At 38.0% G+C, this 26,785-nt stretch overlaps 1 protein-coding gene and 1 pseudogene across 1 annotated transcript in view; one reads left to right on the top strand and one right to left on the bottom strand.

Moving 5' to 3' along the window:
- Positions 1-26,785, top strand: part of SLC9A7 (solute carrier family 9 member A7) — a 144,366-nt gene that overhangs the window by 11,855 nt on the left and 105,726 nt on the right. The window lies entirely within an intron of this gene.
- Positions 20,254-20,356, bottom strand: LOC134368878 (U2 spliceosomal RNA; annotated as a pseudogene).

Below are 26,785 nucleotides of genomic sequence, written 5' to 3'. Positions count from 1 at the left end.
TGAGTGGACATGTGTCTTATTTCTTTTTCTTTTGGACATATGTTTTCATTTCTTGTGGATATATATATACAAGTGAAATTATGGGTGTCTTTTTACTTTTAACCCATTTTTTTGTTTGTTTTTGTATTTAAAGTACTTCTCTTGTAGGCAGCGTGTAATTGGGTCTTACTTTTTTGAACATCTAATCTGACAATCTTTGGGTGTTTTGGCCATTTACATTGTATATGATTAGTGATATTATTAAATTTGAGTATGTGATCTTTTTATTTGTTTTCAGTTTGTCCTATTTGTTCTTTGTTCCCTTTTCCTACTTCTCTGACTTGTTTTTGATTACTCAAGTATTTTTTTAGTCCATTTCGTTTCCTTGTAGCCTATTAGCCATAACTTATTATTTTGTTATTTTAGTTAGTGATTTCGGATTTATAGTATACGTCGTTAACTTATCACAGTCTACATTAAAGTGATATTATACCACTTTACATTTAGTGTGAGGATTTTACAGTAGTATACTTCCATTTTTTCACTTCTTAGCCTTTGTTATTTTCTTATGAGTTTTTACTTTCACATGTTATAAATCCCATAATCCATTAGTATCACTTTTGTTTAAACAGTTCTTTTGAAGGACATTTAAGTAATATGAGAAAAATCTTATATATTTACATATATAAATATCATTTCTAGTGCTCTTTAATTCCAGTGCTTCTTATTTCCATCTGGTATCATTTTCTTTCTGCCAAGAGGGAACACTTTAATGTTTCTTGTATTGTACATTGCTGATGATGAATTCTTTCAGCTTTTGTATGTGTGAATATGTTTTTATTTCACCTTCATTTTGAAAGATGTTTTTGCTGGGTATAGAATTCTAGGTTAATTTTTTTTCTTTCTTTCTCTATCTTTGTTTCTCTGTGTGTAGCATGTCTTTTTCCTCTGGCAACTTTTAGAGAAAGTTAACTATAAAGATTTCTTATAAAAGAAAATCTTTTAAAAAAGATTTTCTGTTTATTACTGGTTGTGAGCAATTTGATTATAATTTACACTACTGTAGTTTTCTTATTGTTTCTTGTGCTTGGGATTTATTGTGCTTCTTGGGTCTGTAGTTTTATAGTTCTTAATGAAAATTTTGGCCATTAATTTTTCAAGTTTTCTGTCTTTCCCTCCCCTCCTTCAGGGATTCCAGTTATTTCAAGTTGTTCCACAGCTCATTGGTGACTTTTTATATTTTTTGATTCTTTTTTTTCTCTGTTTCACTTTAGATAGTTTCTATTGATATGCCCTCAAGTTAACTCATCCTTTCTTTGGTAATGTCTCTTTGCCATTAATCCCATCCAGTGTTTTTCATCTAGATATTGTAGTTTTTATATTCAGAAGTTCCACTTGGGTCTTTTAAAAAATATCTTCCTTTTCTTTTTTACACTGCTTAACTTTTTGAGCATGTGGCGTATGTTATACCTGTTTTAATGCCCTTATCTGCTACTTCTAGCATTGGGTCAGTTTCACTTGACTGATTATTGTCTTTACTATATGTTGCACTTGCCTGCCTTTTTGCATGCCTATTAATCTTTAATTGGATGCCAGACACTGTGAATTTTACTTTGTTAGGTGCTGGACATTTTTGTATTCTATACATCCATTTTGAGCTTTACTTGTGGATGCAGTTAATTTACTTGGAAATAGTTTGATCCTTTGAGGTCTTGCTTTTATGATTTGTTAGGCATGTATGGGGCAGTGCTCAGTCTAGGGCTAATTATTCCCACTGCTGAAGACCATCTTGACTATTCTACCCAGTGCCATGTGAATTGTGAGTTTTTCCAGTCTGACTAGTGGAGACTGGCACTATTCCTGGCCCTTTGTGAGTGCCAGGTATTGTTCTGCCTAAGTTGTTGAGATTATTCATTCTCCTCATTTGCGTATGCTAATCTCTCCTGAACACCTGAGGAAGAGACCCTTTGTGACCTCTAAGATTTTCTATGTGCAGGTCTCCTTTCTAGTACTCTGTTCTATGAACTTTAGCTGCCTTTGTATCCAGACTCTCAGCTTTCTCAATTCAGGGAGTCTGCCAGACTTTGCCTCAGTTTCCCCTCCCTGTTCTGTGGCCTGGAAACTCTCTTAAGGTAGTAAGCTGGTGCAATCATAGGGCTCACCTCATGGTTTCCCATTTCCTGGGGATCACTTATCCTTCATTGCCTGATGCCCAGTGTCTTGAAAACCATTATTTAATGTATTTTTGTTGTTGTTTTAGGCATGAGGATAAATCCAGTTCCTATTTCTGTCTTGTCTGGAAGTGAAAGCCTTAATTCTATAAAGGAGTTTTGATCTTTCTTATTATTGTAACCCCCATACACGTATACTCTGTCTTTGGCATTTATTTTTCTTGAACAATGGACTTTGTTTGTGTCTATATATTTATGTGGTCAAGCATGTTTATATACACACAGACACACACTTAACACAACCCTACCATGGACTGTCTTTTTCTAGTCTAGGACTCTGTTGGCTGCTGTACATTTTGCTGCTGAAAGAATTGGGGAAATAAAGGATTGCATTCATTAATAGAGTAGGCTGCCAATGAGCCAGAATGATTCTCTTCAGTGGTATGAATAAGAGAATTGTCTATTTTCAATGGCAGTGTTGTGTGGTGTTTATGATGGCGCTGAAGAGAGACAGACAAGATGGTAATACTGTTGTGATTTTTATCCACCGTGGGGAAATCTGGTAAAGAGTGGAGGTCTGATGTGGCGGATGAAATCTTCCCGGTCCAGTCAGGAAAAAAGGGGCAGGTGGTTCAGTAGGAGGAAACTGTTAACCAAGGCATTGGAAGAGTTGAGAAGCCAGGCACAGTGTGTTGAAGCAACCTAGAGATGAGCAACAGCAGGAAGTTACTGTCATACCTAGGGCTGACACAGGATATCACCAGAGCCCAGGAATGAGGTTGCCTGGCAGGAAGTGGAACCACTGTGGGGGCTGCCCAGTGAGACATGGAATCTGGTGGGGGCTTCAGCCATGGAGCCACCGCCTGAGAGAGAGCGAGCAGCTGAGAGAGAGGTAGAGATACCTACCTTGGCTTCTTCCTTCCTCCCACCCTCTAGTCTCTCCCCTGTGCTTCTCATTTGATGCATCTAACTGGAAGCCACTTGGAAGTCGCCCCCCTACCTCTCTCCCCTGTCCCCTGCAACATGTAGCAGGGCAAGAAGGGACAGAAAGTGGATCTGAGGGCACTTAGGCCCAAGACTAGCATGAAGATCCTTCCTCAAATTGAAGGTGTGCAGTGTATCCAATACCTAGATATGGCCGAGAAGGGAGGAAAAAAGCTGTGTGGTGAGGGTCAAGAAGAACCAATATCTCTGTCAGCAAACTCTGGGGGAAAGGAAGCTAGGTGTGGAGGCACTAATATATGCCTGAAGGATGTGATGAGGTAATTATGACAAACAGTTGTTCGCATTTGAAATATTAAGCATGTGCATTGAAATACCTCACACCAGCTATTTTGTAAGCTTGTCTGTCAATGCTGTTTATTGAATTCTTACATATTATTTAGGGAGAGGAAGTGGTGGTAGATATAAGGACAGAAGAAAGAAACACTACACCATTTTATAGTGTAACTAACATTGTAATTTAATGTACACATTAATCTTTGTGAGCAAAATGGTAGGTTTTTCTGTAACCATGTCTTTTTTCACAGGGCCACATTAACAGTGACAGCCTGGCATCTCCAGGCCCCCTTTTGATGAGTTCAGCCAGGGAAACTGCCTAGGGAGGGTACTAATCTCTCTGAATCAATGTCATTTGGTTTTAAAGTGATGTTTCTTCAATTTGTAGAATTTCTACAATCAAGCAGTGCTTGAAAAATTCCTAATTAGAGTTGGGTTTCAGGAAAAGAGGACATCTCCAGGGGAGTAGGGCAGTTAAACCCTTGTTGTGTTCTCAGTCTCTTCTACTGGTATGGAGGGCCTGGTGGGGCTGGTGAGACAAGGTCAAGATATGCAGGTTTGAGCAGTTTTTTTCTACCTCAAAAGGCCAAATGGACATCAGGTATTCATGTATTACAAAAACATATAAGTTAATGAAAACAAGTCCATCTTTAATTAGAATTATAGCAATATCAGGTATTTCAAACTAATCAGAATTCTTGATCGGATATTAATACTATAGGGATTTCTAAACATTCTGTGTATGTCTGATTAACAAAATATTCAGTGAATTATTACTTATTATAATTTGCTTGACACAGTCTTTCAGTATTTCAAATATCTAGTACTTGAGGGAAAAGGCTGTATATAAAAGTACACTTTGAAAAACTAGCAAACAGACTTCTGATTTCAGCTCAGAGATGTGTAGTATAGAGCTCCCATCCTTACAAGAAGAAGAAACTGGACAAATTTCAGATTAACCACTTTTCTTGAGCTCAAGAGAAAACTGAGGTTTCAGGGCAAACAACTAACCCCTAATCAGGAGAGAGAGAGGGCCACTGCAGGAAGAAACAAGACCTGAGCATTTGCTTACCTGGGACAGATACTACTGAATGGCATATAAGCCAGTAAGAAGATTAAACTAGAAATTTTTAATGAATTGCTAAAGATTGGGGATATAGAGGGTTCTCACCCTCTTGCAGGCTTTTCCTCCGGGATCTCCACCAGGTGCTTACAGGGAAGATCAGGGAGAATCCTGAGAAAGTTTCCCCCGTGTGCTGTGTGGAGTAGGGGAACAACAGCCACTGCCAAAATCTGTCCAGACATATTTCCCCATCTCCCTAAGGAACAAGTTTTAATCTGCGGGGAGAAGGGTAACAAAAATTGAGGGCACTGGTAGAAACCCACTGCAGCTGGGGAAGGAGAACAGGCAAACAAAGAAGCTCTACTCTTGTAGGAGGACAGGAATACTTGCTAGGCCCAGCTTTACATAGGGAGAGGGATCAGGAATGCTTGTGAAGGCTATAACCCCAAGACCCAGGTTCACAGTGTCTGCTTAATATTGAAGATTATTGGAATATCAGAGAATGCTCCCATCATCTCCCACTTCCCCCTACCAAGCTAACAAGCATCAGGTAAAAGTAACAAAGGAATACAGCTTGGACAAATGCAAGATGTAGATTTTCTCTGGGGAGCAGTGCAAAAATTCACAACCAAGTGGGCAGACCCAAAACCAAGTGAGGAAAAGACATTGAGGGAAACCTTGTGGTAAATCACCCTACTCCATAAAGACAAGGTATCACAAGGGGAATTTGAAGGCTCTTGTACCCTGAGCATAACCATAAAAACAAAAACCTTCAAACCCAGCCCATCTCCTGATTCTGTTAACACAAACCTCAACACTAAAGGCGTAGCAGAAAAAAAAGATGTCTCATCTTCAAACATGAAAAATATTTATCTCAGTGCCTACTGTTTAATACACAGCGTATTCAGAAATAAGTTACAGGACCAAAAAGGCAAAAAAGTCACAGTCTGAAAAGACAAAATAGTACACTAAAACCAAACCTATATATGACACACACATTGGAAATATCAGGCAGGGAATTTCAAGAAACTATGATTAATATTTTAAAGGCCCTAATGGAAAAGGTATGTATCATACAAGTTCAGATAAGTAATTTCAGCAAAGATGTGAAAAATAAAAGAAACAAATAAAATGCCAATTATAGAAATAAACCCACAGTAACAGAAGTGAAGAATGCCTTCAGTGGACTAAAAGAATCAGTTAACTTAAAGATATGTCAATGGAAATTACCCAAACTGAAAGACAAAGAGTAAAAAAAAAAAATCAGAACAGAGTACCCAAGAACAAAGTAACATATTAGTGTTCTAACATTCACATAATTCCAAAATTAGTGACAGACACCAAACCATGGGCCCAAGGACTTCAGAGAACACCAAGTAGAACAAATACCAAAACAACAGACACCTAGGCCTATCATATTCAGACTGCTTAAAACCAAAGACAAAGCATCCAGAGTGGGAAACCACTACCTACAGAGGAGAAAGGATAAGAATTGCATTATAGCAGGCTTTTCAGTAAAAGACCATGCAAGCAAGAAGACAGTTATATTAGTTCATTTTCTGTTGCTTATAACTGAATACCTGAAACTGGGTAATTTATAAATAAGCAGAATTTATTTCTTATAGTTTTGGAGGCTGGGAAGACCAAGGTCTAGGGGCACATCTGGTGAGGGCCTTCTGGGTGGGAACTCTGCAGAGTTCTGAGGTGGTGCAGGGAATCACATGGCAAGAGGGGAGATTGTGCGCTGTCATGCTTCTTCCTTTCCTTATAAAGCCTCTAGTGCCACTCCTGTGATAACCCATTCATCCACTAAGCCCTTAATCCATGAATGAATTAATCCATTCATGAAGGCATAGCCCTCATGGTCTAGTTACCTCTTAAATGCCCCACCTTTCAAATACTATATTGGGGATTAAGCTCCCAGACGAGCTTTGGAGGGGACAAACATTCAGACCATAGCAACAGTGGAATGACATTTTTAAAGTGCTAAAAGAAAAAAATTAGTCAATCCAGAATTCTGCACCCAGTAAAAATATCCTTTAAGCGTGAAGAAGAAATAAAGACTTTCTTAGACTAACAAAAGCTGAGGGACTTTATTGCCAGCAGACCCACCCTATAAGAATAAGGGAAATTCTTCAAGCAAAACCAAGTTGATACAGGTTGGAAAACTGGATTCGTGCAAAGAATCAAAGAATGTCAGAGATGGAATAAATGAACATAAAATCTTAAAATTTTTAATTGCTCTAGAAATAAGTGATTACTTTAAGTAAAATTTAAAGTAATATGTTGTGTTTATAGCATATGTAAAAGTGAAATGTATGACAACAGTGGCACAGGATGAGAGGGGGGATTTGGTAAAATATTGTTAGAAGGTCCTATGTTCCTTGTGAAGCATTCTACTATTTGAAGGTAGATTTGGATTATTTAAAAAACATGCGAGTATATTGTAATCCCTAGAGCAACCATTTAAAAAGTTAAAAAAGTCAATAGAGATGATAAAAGGGAATCATAAAAAAATTCTCAAACCTAGAGAAAACAGAAAAAGAGGAAAAAAGGAACAAATAAAAAACAGTTAACAAGATAGTAATTTTTAATCCCACTATCAGTAGTTGCTTTAAATGTGAAAATGTGGGGCCGAGCCCATGGCGCACTCGGCAGAGTCTGGCGTTGGGAGAGCAGCGACGCTCCCGCCGCGGGTTCGGATCCTATATAGGACTGGCCGGTGCACTCACTGGCTGAGTGCCGGTCACGAAAAAGACAAAAAAAAAAAAAAAAAAAAAAAAAAGTTAAATGTGAAAATGTGAATGGTATAAAAGACAGATTGTCAGATTAGTTAATAAAAGAGAAGATTAAAAACTGTATGCTGTCTACAAGAAACCCACTTTAAATATAAAGATATAAAAAAATAAAGATATAGATAGATTAAAAGTAAAAGGAATGATAAAGATATACCACACAAACACTAACCAAAAGAAAGCTGGGGTACCTGTATTAATTTCAGGTGAAGTAGATTTCACAATAAGGAAGATTAGGGACCTTAATTATTTCTGCAAAGTCATTTCACCTTTGCCATATAATGTAATATAGGAACGTTATAACATTACCTTTGCTATATTCTTTTGGTTAGAAGCAAGTTAGAAGTTCGACCCACTCAAAATACAGGTAGCCCTCACTTTGCATCAGTCTGATATGTATGCATTTCATTTATCATGGTTTAGTTAAATAACGCCAATCCCCGACAACACCATTCAAATTTCTGGTATATTAACTGTGAGTGATATAAATATGTGCATAAAGTACAAACTTTGCTGCTAGCTCTTCATTCCAGAAATTACTACATAAATAAATGCACATCATGATCAGTGACCAATATCGTCATTTCTTTCAAAACATGTCAGTGATTGGTCACTGTGCATCTTTTATTCAGTTCACACAGACAGCAAAGCATGTAGTTGTGTTACCTCCTTGTCTCTCAGTGATAAACCCACATGACATTTTACAAAAATGGATAACTGAAAGAGGGACTTGGCCAACTATGAAAGTATGGCAAAGAAACAAAAAGTGATAACTCTGGAAGAGAAACTCAAATCGAACCCAAATAGAATTATAGAAGAATTGTAGAAGAAATAGCTGACAGCAGAAATGTTGACACTGCTACCATTTGAGAAACTCTAGCTATGCAGCCAGAATTAAGTGAAGGGATTTACTGACGTAAATAAGCAAAGTGGTTGTGACAAAAAGGATGAACATGTCTCAGAGGAAGTGATACTAGCAAAAAAACTTCAGATTGAAAGAACTCTTGGAGATATTTGATGACATTGAAAGTGCACAAAATATAATATGGAAGCTAATACAAACCTTGAAAGGGGGATGGCAATTCACCAAGGCATAGAAAAGATACTCTCTGTATTGTAAATTATCTGATGAGAAGAAGAAAGCAAGCACTTTAAAAACTATTCTGGATAAGTTTTTTGTTTGTTTTTACAAAGAAACAAAACACCTTAATTCTCAGTATTTCTAGTGTTTTAAATTACAGTGTACTAAATAAATATTAGTTTTACTATCTTTTCATTTCTCTTTACATTTGTAGTCAAGAGTAAGAGAGTCTTTAATGTTTTGACAAAATTCTTTAAGATCACAGAACAGTTGTATTTTTTCCCATTGATTTATTAAGATAATATGCTTTTCATGCTTTCAGTTTGCACAATCATTTTTATGGTCCCTGCTACTATGCAAAGTGAGGACTGTCTACTCTTCAGCAATTAAAAAGAATGAAGTACTATTTCATTCTAAAACATGGATGAACCTCAGAAGCATTATGCTAAATGAAGTCATGCACAGAAGACCAGCTACTGTGTGATTCCATTTATATGAAATGTTTAGAAAAGGCAAATGTATACAAACAGAAAGTAGATTAGTGATTACCTGGGGCTAGGGATGGAAACATTTATTAACCGTAGATGGGTACCAGGAATCTTATTGGAGTGTTTGTGGTGATGGGTGCATAACTTGGTAAATTTACTGAAAATCATTGAATTGTACATTGCAGGATGTAAATTATAACTCAATAAAGTTTTTTTTAAAGAAATGTGTTTGAAATAACGATATTCCCAGATAAACAAAGGCTAATTTTAAAGTCTGTCCATTTTTGTTTCACATGTTTTGGGACTCTGTTTTTAGATGTGTCTATATTTATAATTTTTATGTCCTCCTGATGACATTATGAAGGGTCCCTCTTTGTCTGTGATATTTCTTGTCTTAATATCTATTTTGTTTGATATTAATATAGATACTCCAGTCCTTTTATCATTAATGTTACCCGGCATATATTTTCCCATTCTTTAATTTTCAGCCTGTGTGTGTGCGCACGTGTGTGTGTTTTAATCTATAACCGTGATTCTCAGCCAGGGACAATTTAGCCCCTCTTGTGACATTTGGCAGTGGCTGGAGAAAGTTTTGGTTGTCACACCTGCATGGTGGCTACTAACATTTATTGAATAAAGGCCAGGGATACTACTAAATAACGTACAATGCACAGGAGAACCCCCATGACAAAGAATTATCCACTCTGAAATTTCAGTTATGCCAAGGCTGAGAAACCCTGATCTCTCCTTAGACAGCATATAGTTTTAGACAGCATATAGGTGAACCTTCTTTTTTCCCCAGTGTGACAATTTCTGTTTTTTGAGTGCAGTGTTTAGTCCAGTCACACTTAATGTAATTATTTATATGGTTGGACTTATGTCTGCCATTTTGCTATTTATTTTCCATGTTTCATGTAAGTTTTGGTTCTTTGTTACTTCTTCATGACCTCCTTGTGTGGGGTATATATATATATATATATATATATATTATATATAACTAGTATATAACCTTATATATATATATATATATATATATATATGTGCTATAACCCCAACAATACAGCATTATAATTATTGCTTAATTTACTTTTATTTCTTTTAAAAAGTTTAGAGAAGAGGAAAAATGTATATATTTGTGCAATTTTTTAGTTACTCATATATTTACATTTTCCAGCACTCTTAATTTCTTTGTGTGGATTTGAGTTATTGCCAGAGTCATTTTCTTTTAGCCTGAAAGACTTCCTTTAGTATTTCTTGCTAGCAACAAATTCTTTGCTACAGATAGTAGCAAAGTGCTAGTAAACAAACTAAATAGTCTTTTTAGGTTTATAACGTGTATGTAGCCCTTAATAATATATTGTTTACTCTTGCCTATTTTTGCCCTTCCTGAGACTTTTTTGCAAATTAAAATATTTTTTTGAATAGGCACTATATTTACATGGTCCATATATAAAAGTAACTTTAAAAGGAACACACTGAAGAGGTATACCCCACTGCCCTCTCTCCATTTCTCCTTGACATCGTAGTAAACCACTTATGTTAATTGTCGTTCCAGTGTTTCTTTACATAAATACAAGCAAATATAAATATATGTGCTGATTTCCACCTTTTCTCTCACAGAAGGTAGTATACGATGTGTCTTGTACTGCACCTTGTGTTTTCCATCTAAGTTGTTCTGAGGTGTTGCCATATTAGTACAAAGAATTGTTCCTCATTCTTTTCTTTCGTAGCTGCATGGTATCCTGTTGTCCTCTGTTAATGGACTCTAGGGTTTTTTCCCATTTATAGTAACCAAACAGTACTGTAGTGGATAACCTTGAACATCTTATACATGTGTGGGTGTATGTGTGGGACAGATTGCTAGAAGTTTGACTGTTGTATTAAAGGGTAAATGCGTTTGCACTTTTGGATGATATTGCTAGATTCCTCTCATTAGAGGTTGTATCATTTTCCACCTCACCAGCAATGTATGAAAAAGTGCCTTTTTTTCCTACATTCTTGCCAATAGGGTGTGTTGTCAAACTTTTTGATTTCTGTCAGTGTGAGGAAATGGTGTCTCAGTGTTGCTTTAATTTGCATTTCTCCTGTAAAATGATCAGTTTATTTTTAAAAGTTTAGGGGCCATTCGTATTTTTTTTTTTTTTTTCTGTGAAATGCCTACTTATATTCTTTGTCTATTTTTTCACATGGGCTTGTCATTTTCTTGAATTTAGGAGCTTTTTGTACTTTAGGGAGATTAGCCCTTTATTTGTGATGAGTTGCAAATGTCTTTTTTCTTTTTTCTTTTTCTTGTTTTGCTTATGTGTTTTCCTCTTAGAAGTTTGTTGTTGTTGTTGCTATCAGGTAAAGTTTTCAATTTTTTCTTTTGAGCTGTCTGGACTTCATCCTTAGAAAGGTACTCCCCAAATGCTTACCCAGTTGTGTCAACACCAATGACTAAAAAGTCCATATTGACCCCACTGATTTGAGATGCCTTCCCTATCATACACTAAATACCCGTATGTGTTTGTGGACTTTCTGTTCTGGCCCACTGCTATGTTTCTATTTGTGAATTAATACCACAGTATCAACCGTTGAGGCCCTTGGAATATATTTTAGAATCTGGCAGTGCTGGTGCCCTTCATAGCTCTATTTTACCCTGAGTTATCCTGGTTCTTGTTTGTTTAGTTTTACATATGATTCTAGAATCAGCTTGTCTAGTTCCTATCCAAATGCCTATTGGTATTTTTATTGGGATAGCATTGAATTTATGAGTCAATGTAATTCTTCCTATTCAAGGACCTCCTATGCCTTTCTGTTGGCTCAAGCCTTTTGTGTTCTTTTGGAGTGTTTTTGAGTCTTCCTTTTAAGTTTTGCACATCTCTTAAGTACATTCCTAGATATTTTATATTTCTGTTAGTATTATAAATGAGGTCTTCTTGTACCATTATATCTTTAAACTGTGTTGTTGGTCTAGATTTCTTTTATTTATTCACTTCTTAAATTTGCTTAGCCACATTATTTTTATTTTTTTATTGTCATTTTTGTAGCCCACAATATTTCCTGAAAATCATCAAGTGGTTTTTACTTACTCATATTTCTGCCTTGTATGAAATATCTTGAAAATTAATATGAGAAATCAAAGTTCTGGAATGGTAGGATTTCTAGTATGAATGTTGGTAGTGGTGAGTTTATCATAAATCCTTAAAGGCAGTGAAGACTGAACTCCAGAGTGTATTTTGGCATTGGTTTGTTGGAGGTTGGCTGAGCATGAACCAGAACATGAAACCTTGAAAGTTAATGGATTGGCCAATGAATAACTATTTTGGCTAAATGTTGAATGGCAAGTGTTAAAAATCAATATTTGAGCAAGACCAAACCAAAATATCAACTACCAACTTAGAATGAACCACTGAATTAAATAAACCTGAAATTTTATTCAGAAACACATTATTATTGCAATTTTATTAAAAATGTCAGGAGTGTTATTTTTAAAGTTTGACATTACAGAGCAAGATGTAATTTCTTAGCACCGTCAGCTGCTGGATTGCATGTGAATTTATTAGATTGCATGTGATATCAAAGAGACAACTAGAAATTAAATGCAACTCTTTGTTTTGTAATATTATAAATGATAATGCACCAGACAATTCTACAAAGATTAGAATTATGTCATTGAAAGAAAGTGAGCTGAGATGCCGGGTACCATTCAAGCTTTATTAAAGAAAATCTGCTGGGCTGTTCTCAAAGTAGCAGGCAGCCCAGGGCTGCTCTGAAAAGTGGACAGCACCAGGTTTGGGGATGGTAGAGCTTATATAGTGCGCCAAGGGCTGGCTGATACCATCAAGGAGGGTCATTATGCTAATGTGGATCAGGGTGGAGAACTGCGTCCTTGCAGAAGCAAAAGGTCTTTCTGTTTAAGTCAGGAGGCTTCTCATAAAGGGAAGGGGGGAGGTGAGCGGAGGGGGTAGGCGGCACCATTTTGTACTTGGGCTTGTCTAAAGTGGCGCTGGTTATGTTGCAGATCTATTAGTTATAATCTAATTATTCTATCTTGTATTGTTACTTAAATTTTTAGATGTTTGTTGGCTTAACCAGATACATGAGTATTGTTTTTCTTTAAGTTATTGCACTCTTCATTCATTAATTCATTCAACAAATATTCACTGGCTGTTTACCCATTTATTTTTTAATATATTACTTTTTAACCTAGGCTAAACTTTAAAATATTTGTTTTTCTTATAGAAACAGTAGCGATAGTAAACTCAGCCAATTAAAAATATAATGCACATGTAATAACTTGTTTGACTAGTTGTCTATAATATTAAAAAATATATATCTTAATACTAATAGTTTTAAGAGATTAAAAACAAGATAAATTGTCCAACTATATTAGTTCATAAAGTAAATTACATAATGTATATACTTTAGTATAATACAAATATGTACGGAAAGAAAGTGAGCTGAAACGCTGGGTACCGGTCAAGCTTTATTAAAGGAAGAAAATCTGCCAGGCTGTGCCCAAAATGGAGGGCAGCACCAGATGTGGTGGGTGGGAGAGCTTATATGGACTGATACAATCAAGGAGGGGCATTATGTTAATGTGGAAACTATGCGACCAGGGTGGAGAACTGCGGCCCTTGCCGAAGCAAAAGGATTTCTGTTTTGCAGAAGTCACGAGGCTTCTCATAAAGGGAAGGTGGTGGAGTGGAAGACAAGGCCAGTGGCTATTCTGTGCTTATTGTGTGCACAATGGCACCGGTCATGTCCAAGATCCATCATATTACTTGTTTTGCTAATTAAAAAATATCCTTTTTAAAAGCCAGGTTTATTAACTCTGTATGTTAAATATACAGTTTAATTAAATATACAGTTCAACGACTTTTGACACTGTATACACTTGTGTAACCACCACCAAAATCAGGATATAGAACATTTCTGCCCCCCCAAAAGTCCTCATGCACTTTTGTAGAACACGCCTTCCCCCCATCGCCAGTTCCTGGCAACTACTGATCTGTTTTATGTCTCCATGGTTTTGTCTTTTTTAGAATTTAGTGGAAGTGGAATAATATATTAGGCAATCTTTCGTGTCTGGCTTCTTTTACTTAGCGTAATGCTTTTGAGATTCATTAATGTTAGTGTGTGTATCAGTAGTGTGTTCCTTTTTTATTGCTGAGTAGTATTCCATTGTACAGATGTATCATAGTTTACTTACACATTCACCATTTGTTGAACATTTGGGTTGTTTTCAGTTTGGGAGTATTATAAATAAAGCTGCTCTGAACATTTGCCTACACATCTGTGTGTGGGCATGTGTTTTCATTTCTGTTGGATAAATACCCAAGAGTGAGATTTCTGAGTTGCATGGTAAGTTTATGTTTAACTTTATGAAAACTTGGCAACCTTTTTCAAAGGGCCTGAGTATTTTGCATTTCCAGCTGCAGTGTGTAATATTTCCAGTTGCTTCATATCCTTACCAACTTTTGTTATTTAGAAATTTTAAATTTTAGTTATTCTAGTGTGAAGTGGTATCTGTGGTTTAAATTTGCATTTCCCTAGTGACTAATGATGTTGAGCATCTTTTCTTATGCTTATTTGCCATCCATATATCTTCTTTGATGAAGTCTTTGTTTATATTTTTTGGCCGTTTAAATTATTTTCTTATCGAATTGTGTATTTTATATTTTCCAGGTACCAGTCCTTTATCAGATAAATAGTTTGCTGTATTTTCTCCCTGTCTCTGGATTGTCTTTTCATTTCTTTAACAGTATCTTTTGAAGAGTAGAAGTTTTAAATTTTGATAAAGTCCTATTTAACAGTTTTTTTCCTTTATAGTTTGTGCTCTTTGTGTTCATCTTAATACAGTCTTAAAAAGTAAACTGTTTGTATATAAAAATTACAGCTCTCACAGTCATTAAGTGGCATATTATTCTTAGAGTACGTCAGTGAACAAAATTACAACAAATTTAGTTAAAAATCTCAGTTGTCTTTATTGCAATTCTAATTGCACAACTCCACAAAATGTGTGAGTGTTTCCATGAGCCAAGCAGAGGGGGTTGATTTTATAGACTTTTTTAAAGAACAAAAAACGGATTGGTCATTTCAAAGTTACTTTCCTTGTAAAGTGTGGACAGGGAAACAGAACAATAGAAAAATAACTGACTAGTTAACATCAGGTTACTTCAGGCTGTCTCTTTTGTGTAAGGATTAAAGCAGAGGGAACTTCATTATCATACGTATTGAAGATTTAAACTGGCCTGTTTGGGAAAATGGCTGTTATCTCTTTCTCCTGACTTCTCAGAAGGTCAGACCACAACCTAAGTGATAGAGAACTTAGCAGGTGTGACTCCATTTTGATTTTTAGTCTGGTCTTTTGGGGCCTAGTACAGGAACTTAGTCCAAAACGATGGCCTCCTGAGATTTTTATTTAATAAGTAATAAGGATGAATATATCACTCGAGATTGATAGAATTTCTACATGTAAAACACACAAGGCAATTTTCACTCTAACTTACAAATAGACTTAATACATACAAATGGCATGCCTCTTTTATATTACTCAGGTTATTGTGCTGGTCTAACCTATGCCGTCACATGGTCATTGGTCACTAACAGTTAAGGGGTATCAAAAATAACATTGCAGGAGATGTTCAATTACTTCTGAGGACCAGAGATGATTTTTACCTAAGTCAAACTTTGGGACATCCCTAATTTATATTGATTGGTTCCTTGTATTTATTTATTTATTTATTATTTTTTTAAAAAGAAAATGAAATTTTATTAATAGTTTTTACATTCTAGGATGTTGTTGTGGAGCAGTTGGGAGGGAGGGGAAGAGGGGAAAGGGGAAGGAAATGGGATGGAAGAAGGAGGGAGGAGGGGGGGCAGGATTGAGGCCTGTGGTACCCCCCTCATTCCCATAAGGGAGACTGGGGGGCTTCTGGTGGTGGCTTGGTTATTGCTGGGCTGGGTGCAGATGTCAGGGTGGTGTGGAAAAGCCCTCGCCCCCTACTGTCTCAGCTCAGGAGTCTGGGGCCCTTCTTGCTGCAGCTTGGTGTTCATTGCTGGGCTGGTTGCACATGTCGGGGGACATGGCCAAGGCCCAAGGCCCCCCACCGCCCCTGCTTGGGAGAGCCCAGGGCACTTCCTGTGGTGGCTTGGTGGACGTTGCTGGGCTGGTTGCATGCATTGGGAGAGTGTGTGGCCGAGTCCCTCAGTCCCCCACTGCCCCAGGTTGGGAGAAACCAGGGCGCTTTCTGTGGCAGCTCGGTGGTTGCCACTGGGCAGGCTGCGGGTGTTGGAGGGGTGTGGCTGAGACCCTTGGCTCCCCCCCCCACTGCCCTGGCTCAGAGATGATTTTTGCCTAAGCCAAACTTTGGGACATCCCTAATTTATATTGATTGGTTTCTTGTATTTATTTTGGTATTGTCTGTTAAGTACAGATTTCAGTCTTTCCATAAAGAGTCCTAAGTAAGCTCAATCATAATTTTCACAAGATTAAGTCATATGTTGAATACCCAAGCTTTTGTTGACTATTTGTTGTACAGGGACATAGGCCCTATTCACAAGGGTGGGTATGGGAACACTATGCTGAGGGGGTTGTTAAGAAATTAGCTTTATGATCCCTCTGGACTTCTTCCTTCTCCTATGGAAAGAGGAAATAAAAGGTTTCTGTCCCCAGTAAGTTGACACTGAGTGGAGCATAACCGTGTATGGTGAGCCGAAGAGCAAGGCAGACTGTTTTTGCCAAGTTTAGGGCCTGTGGGGATCAATGTAGGAGATGAAACAGGAAATGTGTTAAAGGAACAGAATGTGGGGGGCCACAACTGCCCTTTTGGGGCCTGAGACTCCATTCTATTAAAAAGTGGGTTGGCATTTGTGAGTGAAAGCTTGGGTTGATTTAGGCCTGCCTGAGAATGGCCTTGGTCTCTCATACTCTATGTCTTTGAAGACATACTGTTAAGATAATTGGGCGATGTTGTGTCTGCCTTGGTGGATGTATGGAGCTCCCTCTGGGTTGGGGTGCTGTGATTTGGCATGTGGACCTTTGGCATGCCTGAGGGTGGTATAAAAGATTGGCAGGAAAAGGGGCTGTGACTTCTCTGCATGAACAAGACCCCCGAACATCTTGCCTATCATCCATGGCAGTCACGCATGAGCTGTGTGGGTGAGGGGGCAGGAGAAGCTGCATCCTTGGGTAGCTGCTGGGCCTCCCATTGAGATGAAGCTGCTGTCCTTGGGAGTCTGGTTGCCAGCTTAACCCTGTCACCACAGCTGTGCTGCTGCACTGGTGCCTTAAAGTGAAAGCTTAGCCAGACAAACTGGGCTTGTGTCGGGGATGAGGGGCATCTGAATGGGGCTTAGAGCGGTGAGAATGCTGAGCAGTGAGGAACATCTGCCCCCCTGACAGGCGCCAAGACCCCTGTCGGCAGTTCTGGCGGATGGTCTGGGGCAGAAGGGAGAACAGAACTCCAAGTACAGCTCTGGCGAGAGGTCTGGGTGGAACCAGGGGCTCTTCCTAGTTGTGTAAACATTTTTAAAGTTTGTATTTTAATTTTTATAAATTTAACAAATGTGCTTAATATGTGCCAATCACTAGTCCAGGCGTTTTATAAGTATTAGCTCATTTAATTCCTCATAACAACTTAATACTGTCTACAGTTTATTAATGAGAAAAGTGAGGCACAAAGAAGCCAGGTGACTTGCCCAGGTCATCTGCCTTAGCAAATGATAAAGCTGAGCTTTGAACCCAGGCAGTCTGGCTCCAGACTTCCTGCTCTGAACCCTTCCGATTCCTGTAGATTCTCTTCCCCATTCTTTCTCACAGGAAATCAGTGGAATTAATAATCTTTTCAGTGTCATTGTTGATGACTGAGTTGGAACACTCATACTGGCTGCAGCTGCACAGGGTACCATAATTGGGCAGTTTCCAGGGAGCCCAGAGTCCTGGCGCTGTGTGGAGGTGAGACTAGCAGCTTCTGTTTGGCTTGTGCGCCTGTCCTACTTCCAGTGAAGCCTGTGCTATGGATTTCGGGCCTCATATCACATCTGTTGACCCCCTTTGCTACTGAGACAACCCCCTCTCCCAAATTCTTGGGTCAGAGGGTGCATTTTCCCTCCTCTTAGCATCCTTTGCAGAGTTCACTGCTTTGATGCTCATGCAGTCTCCTACTTTGCCTTTTCATAGGGGAGTGAGTGAGTTTGCTTTTGGAGGAAACCCAGGCAGAGTCTGAGCAGTGGATGTGCACTTGGGGCTTTCTCAGGGGTTCAGACATTGCTTTGTGGTAATGTTTGGCCTTTTTTGGGAAGAAATCTCAATGTTACTACGTGGGCTGCCCCACGTTAGTCATAGCAAAGGAAGCAAATTTTTCCTTTTACACGATGAGCCTTATCATATGTGAATTATTACTCCTTACATGAAGTCTGCCAGTTATATGTGGTGGTGATTGTAGTTTATCCATCTTTCCTTTGCTAGGTAAGTGGATCAACTGTAGCTTTTTCATCATGATTCTCATCGCTTGCTGCACAGCAGTGATTTGGTTTCTAGGTGGGCACTGTAAGCAGCCTAATTTTTTATCACTGCACTCCAGCTCTTCATACTGCTGGCCGAGCAGAGGCTGCTGAAAGAGATGGAGCAAGTTATTAGTTTTTTTGTTGTCATGTTTTATACTGAAAGAAGCATGACGCATCCCACTCTGTGACAGAAGCTGTGAGTGACAATTGGTTCTTTGTGGTGGCCTGAAAGTACAGAATATTACCTGCTGTGTTAGTCCTTTTTGTATTGCTATAACAGAAATACCCGAAACTGGGTGATTTATAAAGAAAAACAAAATTTATTGCTTATAGTTTCTGAGGCTGGAAAGTCCAAAGTCCATCTGGTGGTGGCGACAGTGACCCAGGGGTCTCACATTGCAAGGTAGTGGAAGCAGAGAGAACAAGAGAGACATACTCTCTTCTTTTAAAGCCCTCACAACCATGCCCTTGACCACCATTTTTAATCCATTCACTACTTCAGGGTCCTACAATCCAATCACTTCTTCAAGGCTCCACCTTTCAATTACCATAATAGGGTCTCCCACCCTCTAAGTTTCTAATACATAAAACTCAGGGGATACAATTCAAGCTTCAGGGAGTTTGGGGGGCACATAATTCAATCTACTACACCTGCTAACTAAGGAAGAATCTTCTGGAGGTTTTCCCTACACCTCTGCCTTTAGCCCACAACAGAACTTTGGTATATGTCTAATCAAACGCAGTTTCAGTGCTGCAATGACCCACAGGCACAAAGAGGGAATAACTTTGTCATATAAAGTTTTGAGGTTGTCAAATCACCTATTTAATGTTATTTGTAACCATTCATCTTTCATTTGGTTACTTCCTTTAATACTCTAATTCTTTATGTGTAATACTGAAAGTAAACATCATAAATGGAGTCTTTCCTTGCCTCATAGAATTTTAGTTTTTACAAATAACCTTAGAATAATTCAGGTAACTAAGGTTTTGGTGGGAAAGAGAACTTACTTGTACATGAAGAGTTCTCTATTATTCTCTATTCTCCATTTTTCTGGAAAAAACTAGATTAACAAACATTGTCACAGAAACAGTGTTTTTTTTTTAAAGCTATAGATCACTGCATTTATACTTACAAAAAGCTGTAAACTCAAGCATTTCTCCCTTATTAGGAGGACTTTAACAGGTCTTTAAACATTAAAGCAGTGATGATTCTAAAATATAGTGAAACTGTAAATTAAGGCTTTATGTTTGTTTTGAAACCCATATTTATAGGCTACTTATATGGAGAACACTCTTGCATTTTGGGGCAAAGTGCTATTAAGGCTACTGCTGACCCTATTACCTAGTACCATCTCCTTCCACAAAAAACCGGAGGCAGGGTTTTCTTAGAGCCCAGAATCATCAAAATAGTTTTTTGATTTATCAACCCTTGGACTAGAATAGGAAACCCATGTTTGTTCTAGTGTCTGTGCACTTAATAGTTCAAACCATGAAGTTTTATGTTGATTGAGGATGTGGGAAGCAAAATGGGAAAAAAAATGCATCTTGCTAGTGAATGTTGCCAACTGCCTTGACTAACTGCACTTATCAGGATACATACTCATCTTTTCTGTTTGTGTACTCATTTATTGGTGACTCCTCCGTACCAGCACTAGACTGCAAGATTGATAAAGGCAAGGCCCTCAATCACCTTGTTCATGATTGCTCAGATAGTGGTTGCATGAAAGTCTCCATGGCCTTTGGTGGGTTGGTGGTGGTGCACGGTGGGGAAGGTCTTTTCTCAACCCCGGGCCTGCATTTGGAAACCATGCTGTGTTGTGATATTTACAATAACTTAAAACTTTGCAGTCATCTGAAGATGATTCCACAGGAATTTGAATTTTGAAGCAGACTTATTTATTTCTTGGAAGGCTAATGTATGGATTTAAAAAAAGAATCATTTGCTTCTAGTTTTAAACTGATAAGAACAGATACTACACTTGATCTTAGCCAAAAGGCCGAGAAGCGATGCTTCTAGTTTTAGAAGCTAGAGAAACCAGAGGCTGAAGGGGGTGCCCTTTCCCCGCAGTCTGCTATTCTCTTGCAGCTCTAATTTCTATGCAGGGTAATATGACCGAGGGGAGCTATTTGCATCTTTGAAAATTTTGCTCTTCCGCTGGCTGATTAGAGAACAACAGACACACATCTTGTGTGCTCTCTACCATCCTGGAGAATTATTAATAGTCTCTTTCTGGTAGTTCTCATTAAATGATTTGATTTTAGAAGTGGAAGGAATCTTATCTATTGCATCACTTGAATCTAAACAGGGTATTAAACTCTATTAAGACTAAGAATTATTTCCTGGAGTTTTGTAAGAGCAAATCAAAGCTAGATCAAGGGCTGACCAGTTAGCTCAATTGGTTAGAGCACTGCTGCTTTGCAACACCAAGGTCAAGGGTTCAGATCCCCATACTGGCCAGCCACAGAAAAAAAGAACAACAACAACAAAAAGCTAAATAAAATTGTATATTCAAATAGGACCACAAAGTCAGAAAAAATCATTTTAAGTCATTGTTAATATCATTAACGTATTTGTAGCTGAGGTGATCATTTTGTGGGAATGCTGAATTGGAGTCCCTTGTTCAGTCCATTTGTTCTTGAGTTTGTATTTTCTTGTACTGGAAGACCTGACCTTTAATTCTATTCATGTGGTGCTTTATCACTTTTTTGAGAGGTTTTGCTCTGGGAATTCAGGATGTAGTCTTGGCGGTATAAATATGTAGGTAGTTTTGCTTTGATATATCATCTCAGAGATCCCCAGGGTTTATTTAGATGATAGACTCCATCAGCTGGGGCCCCCTTCTTGTGTCTTTTGTGCTGTGAGTGAGGTCTTGGAGTACAATATTGCCAGGTAGAGGAGGACAGCAAGGCGTATGCGGGAAATTCTGAGGAGCTGAATATGATGAGTGTTTATGTGTAGGGACAGATGACAGAAGGAAGTGAAATTGGAGAGGTGGCCGATGCTGTGTCTTTGTGTGGGCCTTGAATGTCATGTTAAGGAGCTTGGATTTCTTTTTCCATGGACGATGAAGTCGCTGAAGAATTTTAAGCAGGGCCCTGGTATGACTAGCTTCATTTGTGATTCAGAGAAATTAGTCAGGTGGCTGTTGGAGAATGGATGATTGGGGAACCAGGTGAGAAGCCGGGAGGATAGTTAAGAAATTACTGTGAAAAATCCAGGCAGGAAACTTGAACCAGAATGATGATAGGTAAGGAGAAGAGTGGAGGGCCAGGAAAAATGCTTGAGAAGTAGCGTTGGCAGGACTGCAAAAGGATAGGATGTGGGGGTGATGAGGTGCTGCTCAGTGGTAGTTTTTATGCTTGAATCAAATAATTGCTCAAGTCCTTGAACCAAATTTGCTTTCTGAGGAAAATCTTGTTCATGATTTTAGATTCTCTCTTCAGCAGGCAAGGATACACAAATCAAGGTGGTTGATTTTTTTTTTTTTTTTTTGATAACAAGTATCTTTACTATCAACACACCTGGAAGCTGAGTTTCTAGATCTTTTAAATTACTAGGTATTGAGGTTGTTAATAATGACCTATTCGTATTTGACATTCATCCTGCTCTTGTTAAAGACTGGCTGAAAATTTGGGTATTTGAAAGAGGAGTATTCTTAAGGAATATATTTCTTATTAGTTTTTCAAAAAATAATTTATGCCAAAACATCAAGAAATGACAGATTAGACCATGTTATGTTCCCCTTCAATCTTCTACCCCTGGAATTGTCCTTAGAGAACCAAACCAACATTATATGTCTAGTTTTCTCTTAGGGCTACTTATATGTGGAATGCCTTTGCATTTTGGAGAAAAATGCTGTTATGGCTATTGTTGACCTTAGTGGCCCCTCTCTGCCCAGTTTCCACAAAAACCCTGAGACAGCTTCTTAGAGCACAGGACCAACAAAAGAATTTTTGATTTGCCAGACCTTAGGCTATAATAGGAAACTTAAATTTGTTCTAGTGTTTTCCATTTTGTTCTTGTCGGCAAGAAGCACAAAGTTTTAAGCTTATTTTCTATGGTTTCCCTCAGGCAACCTTTTTATTATTATTATTATTGTTATGTCTTCTGTTCTTTTATTTATTGTGCTCATTTTACTTGAATTTGTGTTTTTAGTTTAACCTGTTTTAATCAGTTGGATAAATATTTAACGTATGTTTCTAAGGTGAATGAAGATTTTGGATGACCCTATGTCAGTATTTATTGGGATATTTAAGAAGAGGACTGCTCAGACTTCCTTGCACAATAATTTTTTTCTTAATAACCTTAAAACACGTTATTACACAAACATAAGAGAAAATTAACAAAAGAAATATTACGGTGATTTTTGTGGTATGATGTGAGATTTCTAATCACCTGACCCCTTGTATAATTAATGTTTATAATGTCTAATAGGACTTAGGGCATTTTTTAGTATTTTTCAGGAATACATAATGCAAGTGCAACTTTGCTTTCTATGACATAGCTCCATCTGCAATGCTGATTATTTGCTCAAGAATGGGACACCCCCTTCCCAATTATTTTATTATTTCTCTGGGGAAAATGTGATTTGGTTATTCTGGTGGGTGCATTTTGACATAACTCATGTGACCAGATGTCCAGAATGGAGAAACAGACTTAGGGTTTTCTGTTCTGTTTTTGTCCTGAGCAGCCCTTATCCTTTTGGTCAGAGTTCTGGCTTTATCTGGAAGCCAGCTGACTTCAGGACAAGGTGGTTTCCCCCTTCCCCAAACAGGAAGGAACTGGAATCACACACAAAAAAAAAAAAAAAGAAAGAAAAGAAAAGAAAGATGAATTAAGACAAACTAAATTGTAATCAAAATAGCTTCAAATGGGGTTTTAAAGTCACTTGGGGAGTATTTGCCTGTTTATATCAGTCATCCCTTCTTGTTTGGGTATAAATCAGTTAGATCTCTGATTTGCTGATAGTTACGATGGATATTTTGTGTTTTTTGTTGTTTTTGGCAGTTGGCCGGTGTGGGGATTTGAACCCTTGACCTTGGTGTTATTGGCACCATGCTTTCCTAAGTAAGCTAACTGGCCAGCCCCAAGATGGATATTTTTAAGCAGAAGAATCCGTGCCTTCATGATAGGCTTAGAGTCTGCACAGTTCTATAAAATGTTTTGGGAGGTGAGTCAGTGGGGCGTTGGAGGGCAGATTTGGGCATGGGAATTCCTTCTTCCCCTCTGTGCTTTTGCAGCACGTGTGTCTGTTGTCTGGTCTGGTGTCTGTTGCAGCTCGCTGGTGCTGTATGCTGCTTCTTACTGAGGAGGATCCTGCCTACATCATCTCGGGGCACATAGCATCCAGTGGCCGGGAAACGTTCACTGGATGTTTACCGAATTAAGGCAGGTAACAGGGATTTCTTTCTTGATTTATCAGGGTTTTTTTTCTCCTTTTAATAAAGAAACTGGCTGTTTATATTTGTATGCTCAAAGTAAGCATACCTTTACCAAATGTTACTGAAGTCAGAGTCCTCTAAAGCCCAGCCTTAGAGATAATTCATTGGTTCACTTTACCGATTGTCCCCTTGACGATGTCTTGTGATCTGTGTCTGTGCATCTGAGCACTGGCCTAGGAGCCCAAAGTCTTGGGCCTGAGACACAGTTTCACTCTTCTATACCCATCTATACTTGAGCAGACCACTTAATAGCTCTAGATTTCAGCATCTTGAATTACAAAATAAGATTAATATGGGTACTGCCTACTTTAGAGGCTTTGCCAGTAATAAAATTAAGTAATGTATGTGTAAAGTCTTCTCAAGACTGAAAAATACACTATGTAATATTTGTCTTTTTCAACTTATCGAGAATGAGATACAGAATTTAACCTTATACCACTGAACTCATTTTAATTTTGACATCAATGAATCATAACGTAGTTATTAACAATATTGTCACTATTTCCAGGGGTTAACTGTACTTGAGCCATTATAAAGAAAAAGGTGTTCAGTTATAGTGACCCATAAATATGCCAATTCAGTCAAGTGTTTATTGAATGCCTACTGTATGCCTGTTACTAGGCTATTCCATGGTGAGAGATAGAAAAGAAACCTTATCTATAGGTCTGACCCTCAAGGAGTTTACAGTCTAGTTAGGGAGATGGAATAATTTAAGAACTGAACTAATTTGTGATACAAATAAATACTTATTTTTTAAAAATTATATGTAGGGTACTTGTTGAAAGAAATGAGATATCAACATGAATAAGGAGCTTAGGTAGGCTTTAGAGAGTTGAGGTTAAACTTGAGAATATAATCCAAGTGAAAAGGAATTTTTTGAAGGCACAAAGGTGGAATAATCAGGCATCTAGCACAATGCCTGATATGTAGTAGATGTTCAATAAGTATTGATTTGCTTGATGAATGAATCTCTTTCAACAAATTTATCTTCTGGTTTGCCAGTTCTCTTTTCCACTGTGTCTAGTCTGCTGTTGAACTTGAAAATGAAATAAAACCTAAAATCATGGTTTTCTTTTCTAGAGTTTCTATTGGTTCTTTCTAAAATTACAACCCTCCACCCCACAGTACTGTCTTTAATTCTTTCCCCGCTTTACTTTTTGCCATAGCATTTACCATATTCGAACATACCATGTAATCCACTTATTTTGTTTCTTATGTTTCTCCCCCTACTAGAAATGTAAATAACTTTTAGAAGAGCAGGAATTTTTATTTGTTTTGTTCACTGATATATATCTCCAAACACTAGAACAGTGCCTGAGACATAGTAGAAGCTCAAAAAATATTTGTTGAATGAATGTGTTGTCTGTAAGTGTGGGGGTAGTGATGAAAATTTCCAGATCAGATTGGGGAGAGATAGGTCCTTTTAGAGCCCAGTAGGAAATAAGATTGGTGGTGGTGGGGAGGGCGTTCATTATGGCTAGTTTATACAGAGTAGCCTGTGTTGAGGGGAGGGTTGGGACTTCAATATAGTAGGCACATGTATTATTTATAAAGCTGAGCAAAATTTTACCCATAATTTACTTGTCATCTGGGAATGAATTCCAGAACTCTGGTTTTGGAATTGAAAGTATGTGAGTTTGAATCCTAGTTCTACAGTTTATCAGCTATGTGATCTTAGGCAAGCTATTCACTTTCGAAGATCCAGTTTTCTTCATTGTTGAGTGGTGATTATGTACCCTACCTCATAAAGTTGTGGTGAAAATTAAAGGATAATATTGTAAGAAAAACCCTTAGTACAAAGTGGGTGTTTAATAAATATTTCTTAGACTGCACTGGTTGATTTGAAACTATTGTCTCAACATCCTAAAATGTACTTTTTCTGTTTGGGGCAAATTACTTAGAGTAATAGGAAGAAAGAAAAAACATTGAGGGTGGTATATTTGGGTAGAGTATTGTAACTGGTCTAGAAAAAATAACTAACAAATATGAATAAAAATGAAAACAATGATACTATATTTGGGCATTTTACAGTCATGGAAACCCCCCCCCCACAAAAACAACCAGTATCTTTTTACTTCTCCAAAATGGTTTGAAACCTTGAGCTAATTATAGGAGAGAGGAAAATCCCCTAATAATACCAGTCATTAATAGTAGGGTCTCCAAAAGTACTGGACCACAGGGAAGCCACCAGGCTCTGGAGAGGTCGGTCCTCATGGATGTCCCCTTCTGGGCAGGACCCCCACGTTGACATGAATCTGGGACACTTACTGAAAGTGCTTTTTTTTTTTTTTGGTGACTGGTAAGGGAATCGCAACCCTTGGCTTGGTGTCATTGCACTGCACTCAGCCAGTGAGTGAGTGCACCGGCCATCCCTATATAGGATCCGAACCCATGGTGGGAGCGTCGCTGTGCTCCCAGCACTGCACTCTCCCGAGTGAGCCACGGGGTTGGCCCCTGAAAGTGCTTTTAATGTTAAGTCCTTTGCTTGTTAAGGATCAGCCAAGAATCATTCTCCTGGGAATGTCTTGTGCATTTTCTGTATAACTGGTTGTTAAAGACTTTTATCCTTCATAATTGTTATGCTTTCTTGCTAACTGAGCCTTGGATAAGGGCTCATGTGACAGCTTTGTTTTAGAATTTAGGATTATGCAAACATTTATTTCTCTTAAGTGGTTCATTTCTTTTTATCAGATGATGAGAAAAATGGCACACAATGTTTCCTTTTTGTTTCAGTTGTCAGGAAACTCAGAACACCATAAAATGTTGGATTAGAAAGCCTGGGAGGACATAAATTTACTTCCTCCATCTATTGTCAGTTTCTATTTTAATTGGCTTGGTGTAGGGCACCTTAAAGGGCTTTACAAAACAATCAGAGAGTTCCTGAGACTGATCTGTGTAATTTAGCATTTGACTAGTTTAACACTTCCTCTGATGTGATTCAAACATTTTTTAAATAGTGTTTAAAAGACCCAGGTGTCTAGCAGTAGGGGAATGGT

This window comes from Cynocephalus volans, chromosome X (assembly GCF_027409185.1).
Source record: "Cynocephalus volans isolate mCynVol1 chromosome X, mCynVol1.pri, whole genome shotgun sequence".
NCBI lineage: Eukaryota > Metazoa > Chordata > Mammalia > Dermoptera > Cynocephalidae > Cynocephalus > Cynocephalus volans.
Note: the sequence above shows the minus strand (reverse complement) of the source record. Positions and strands in the feature narration are given on the sequence as shown.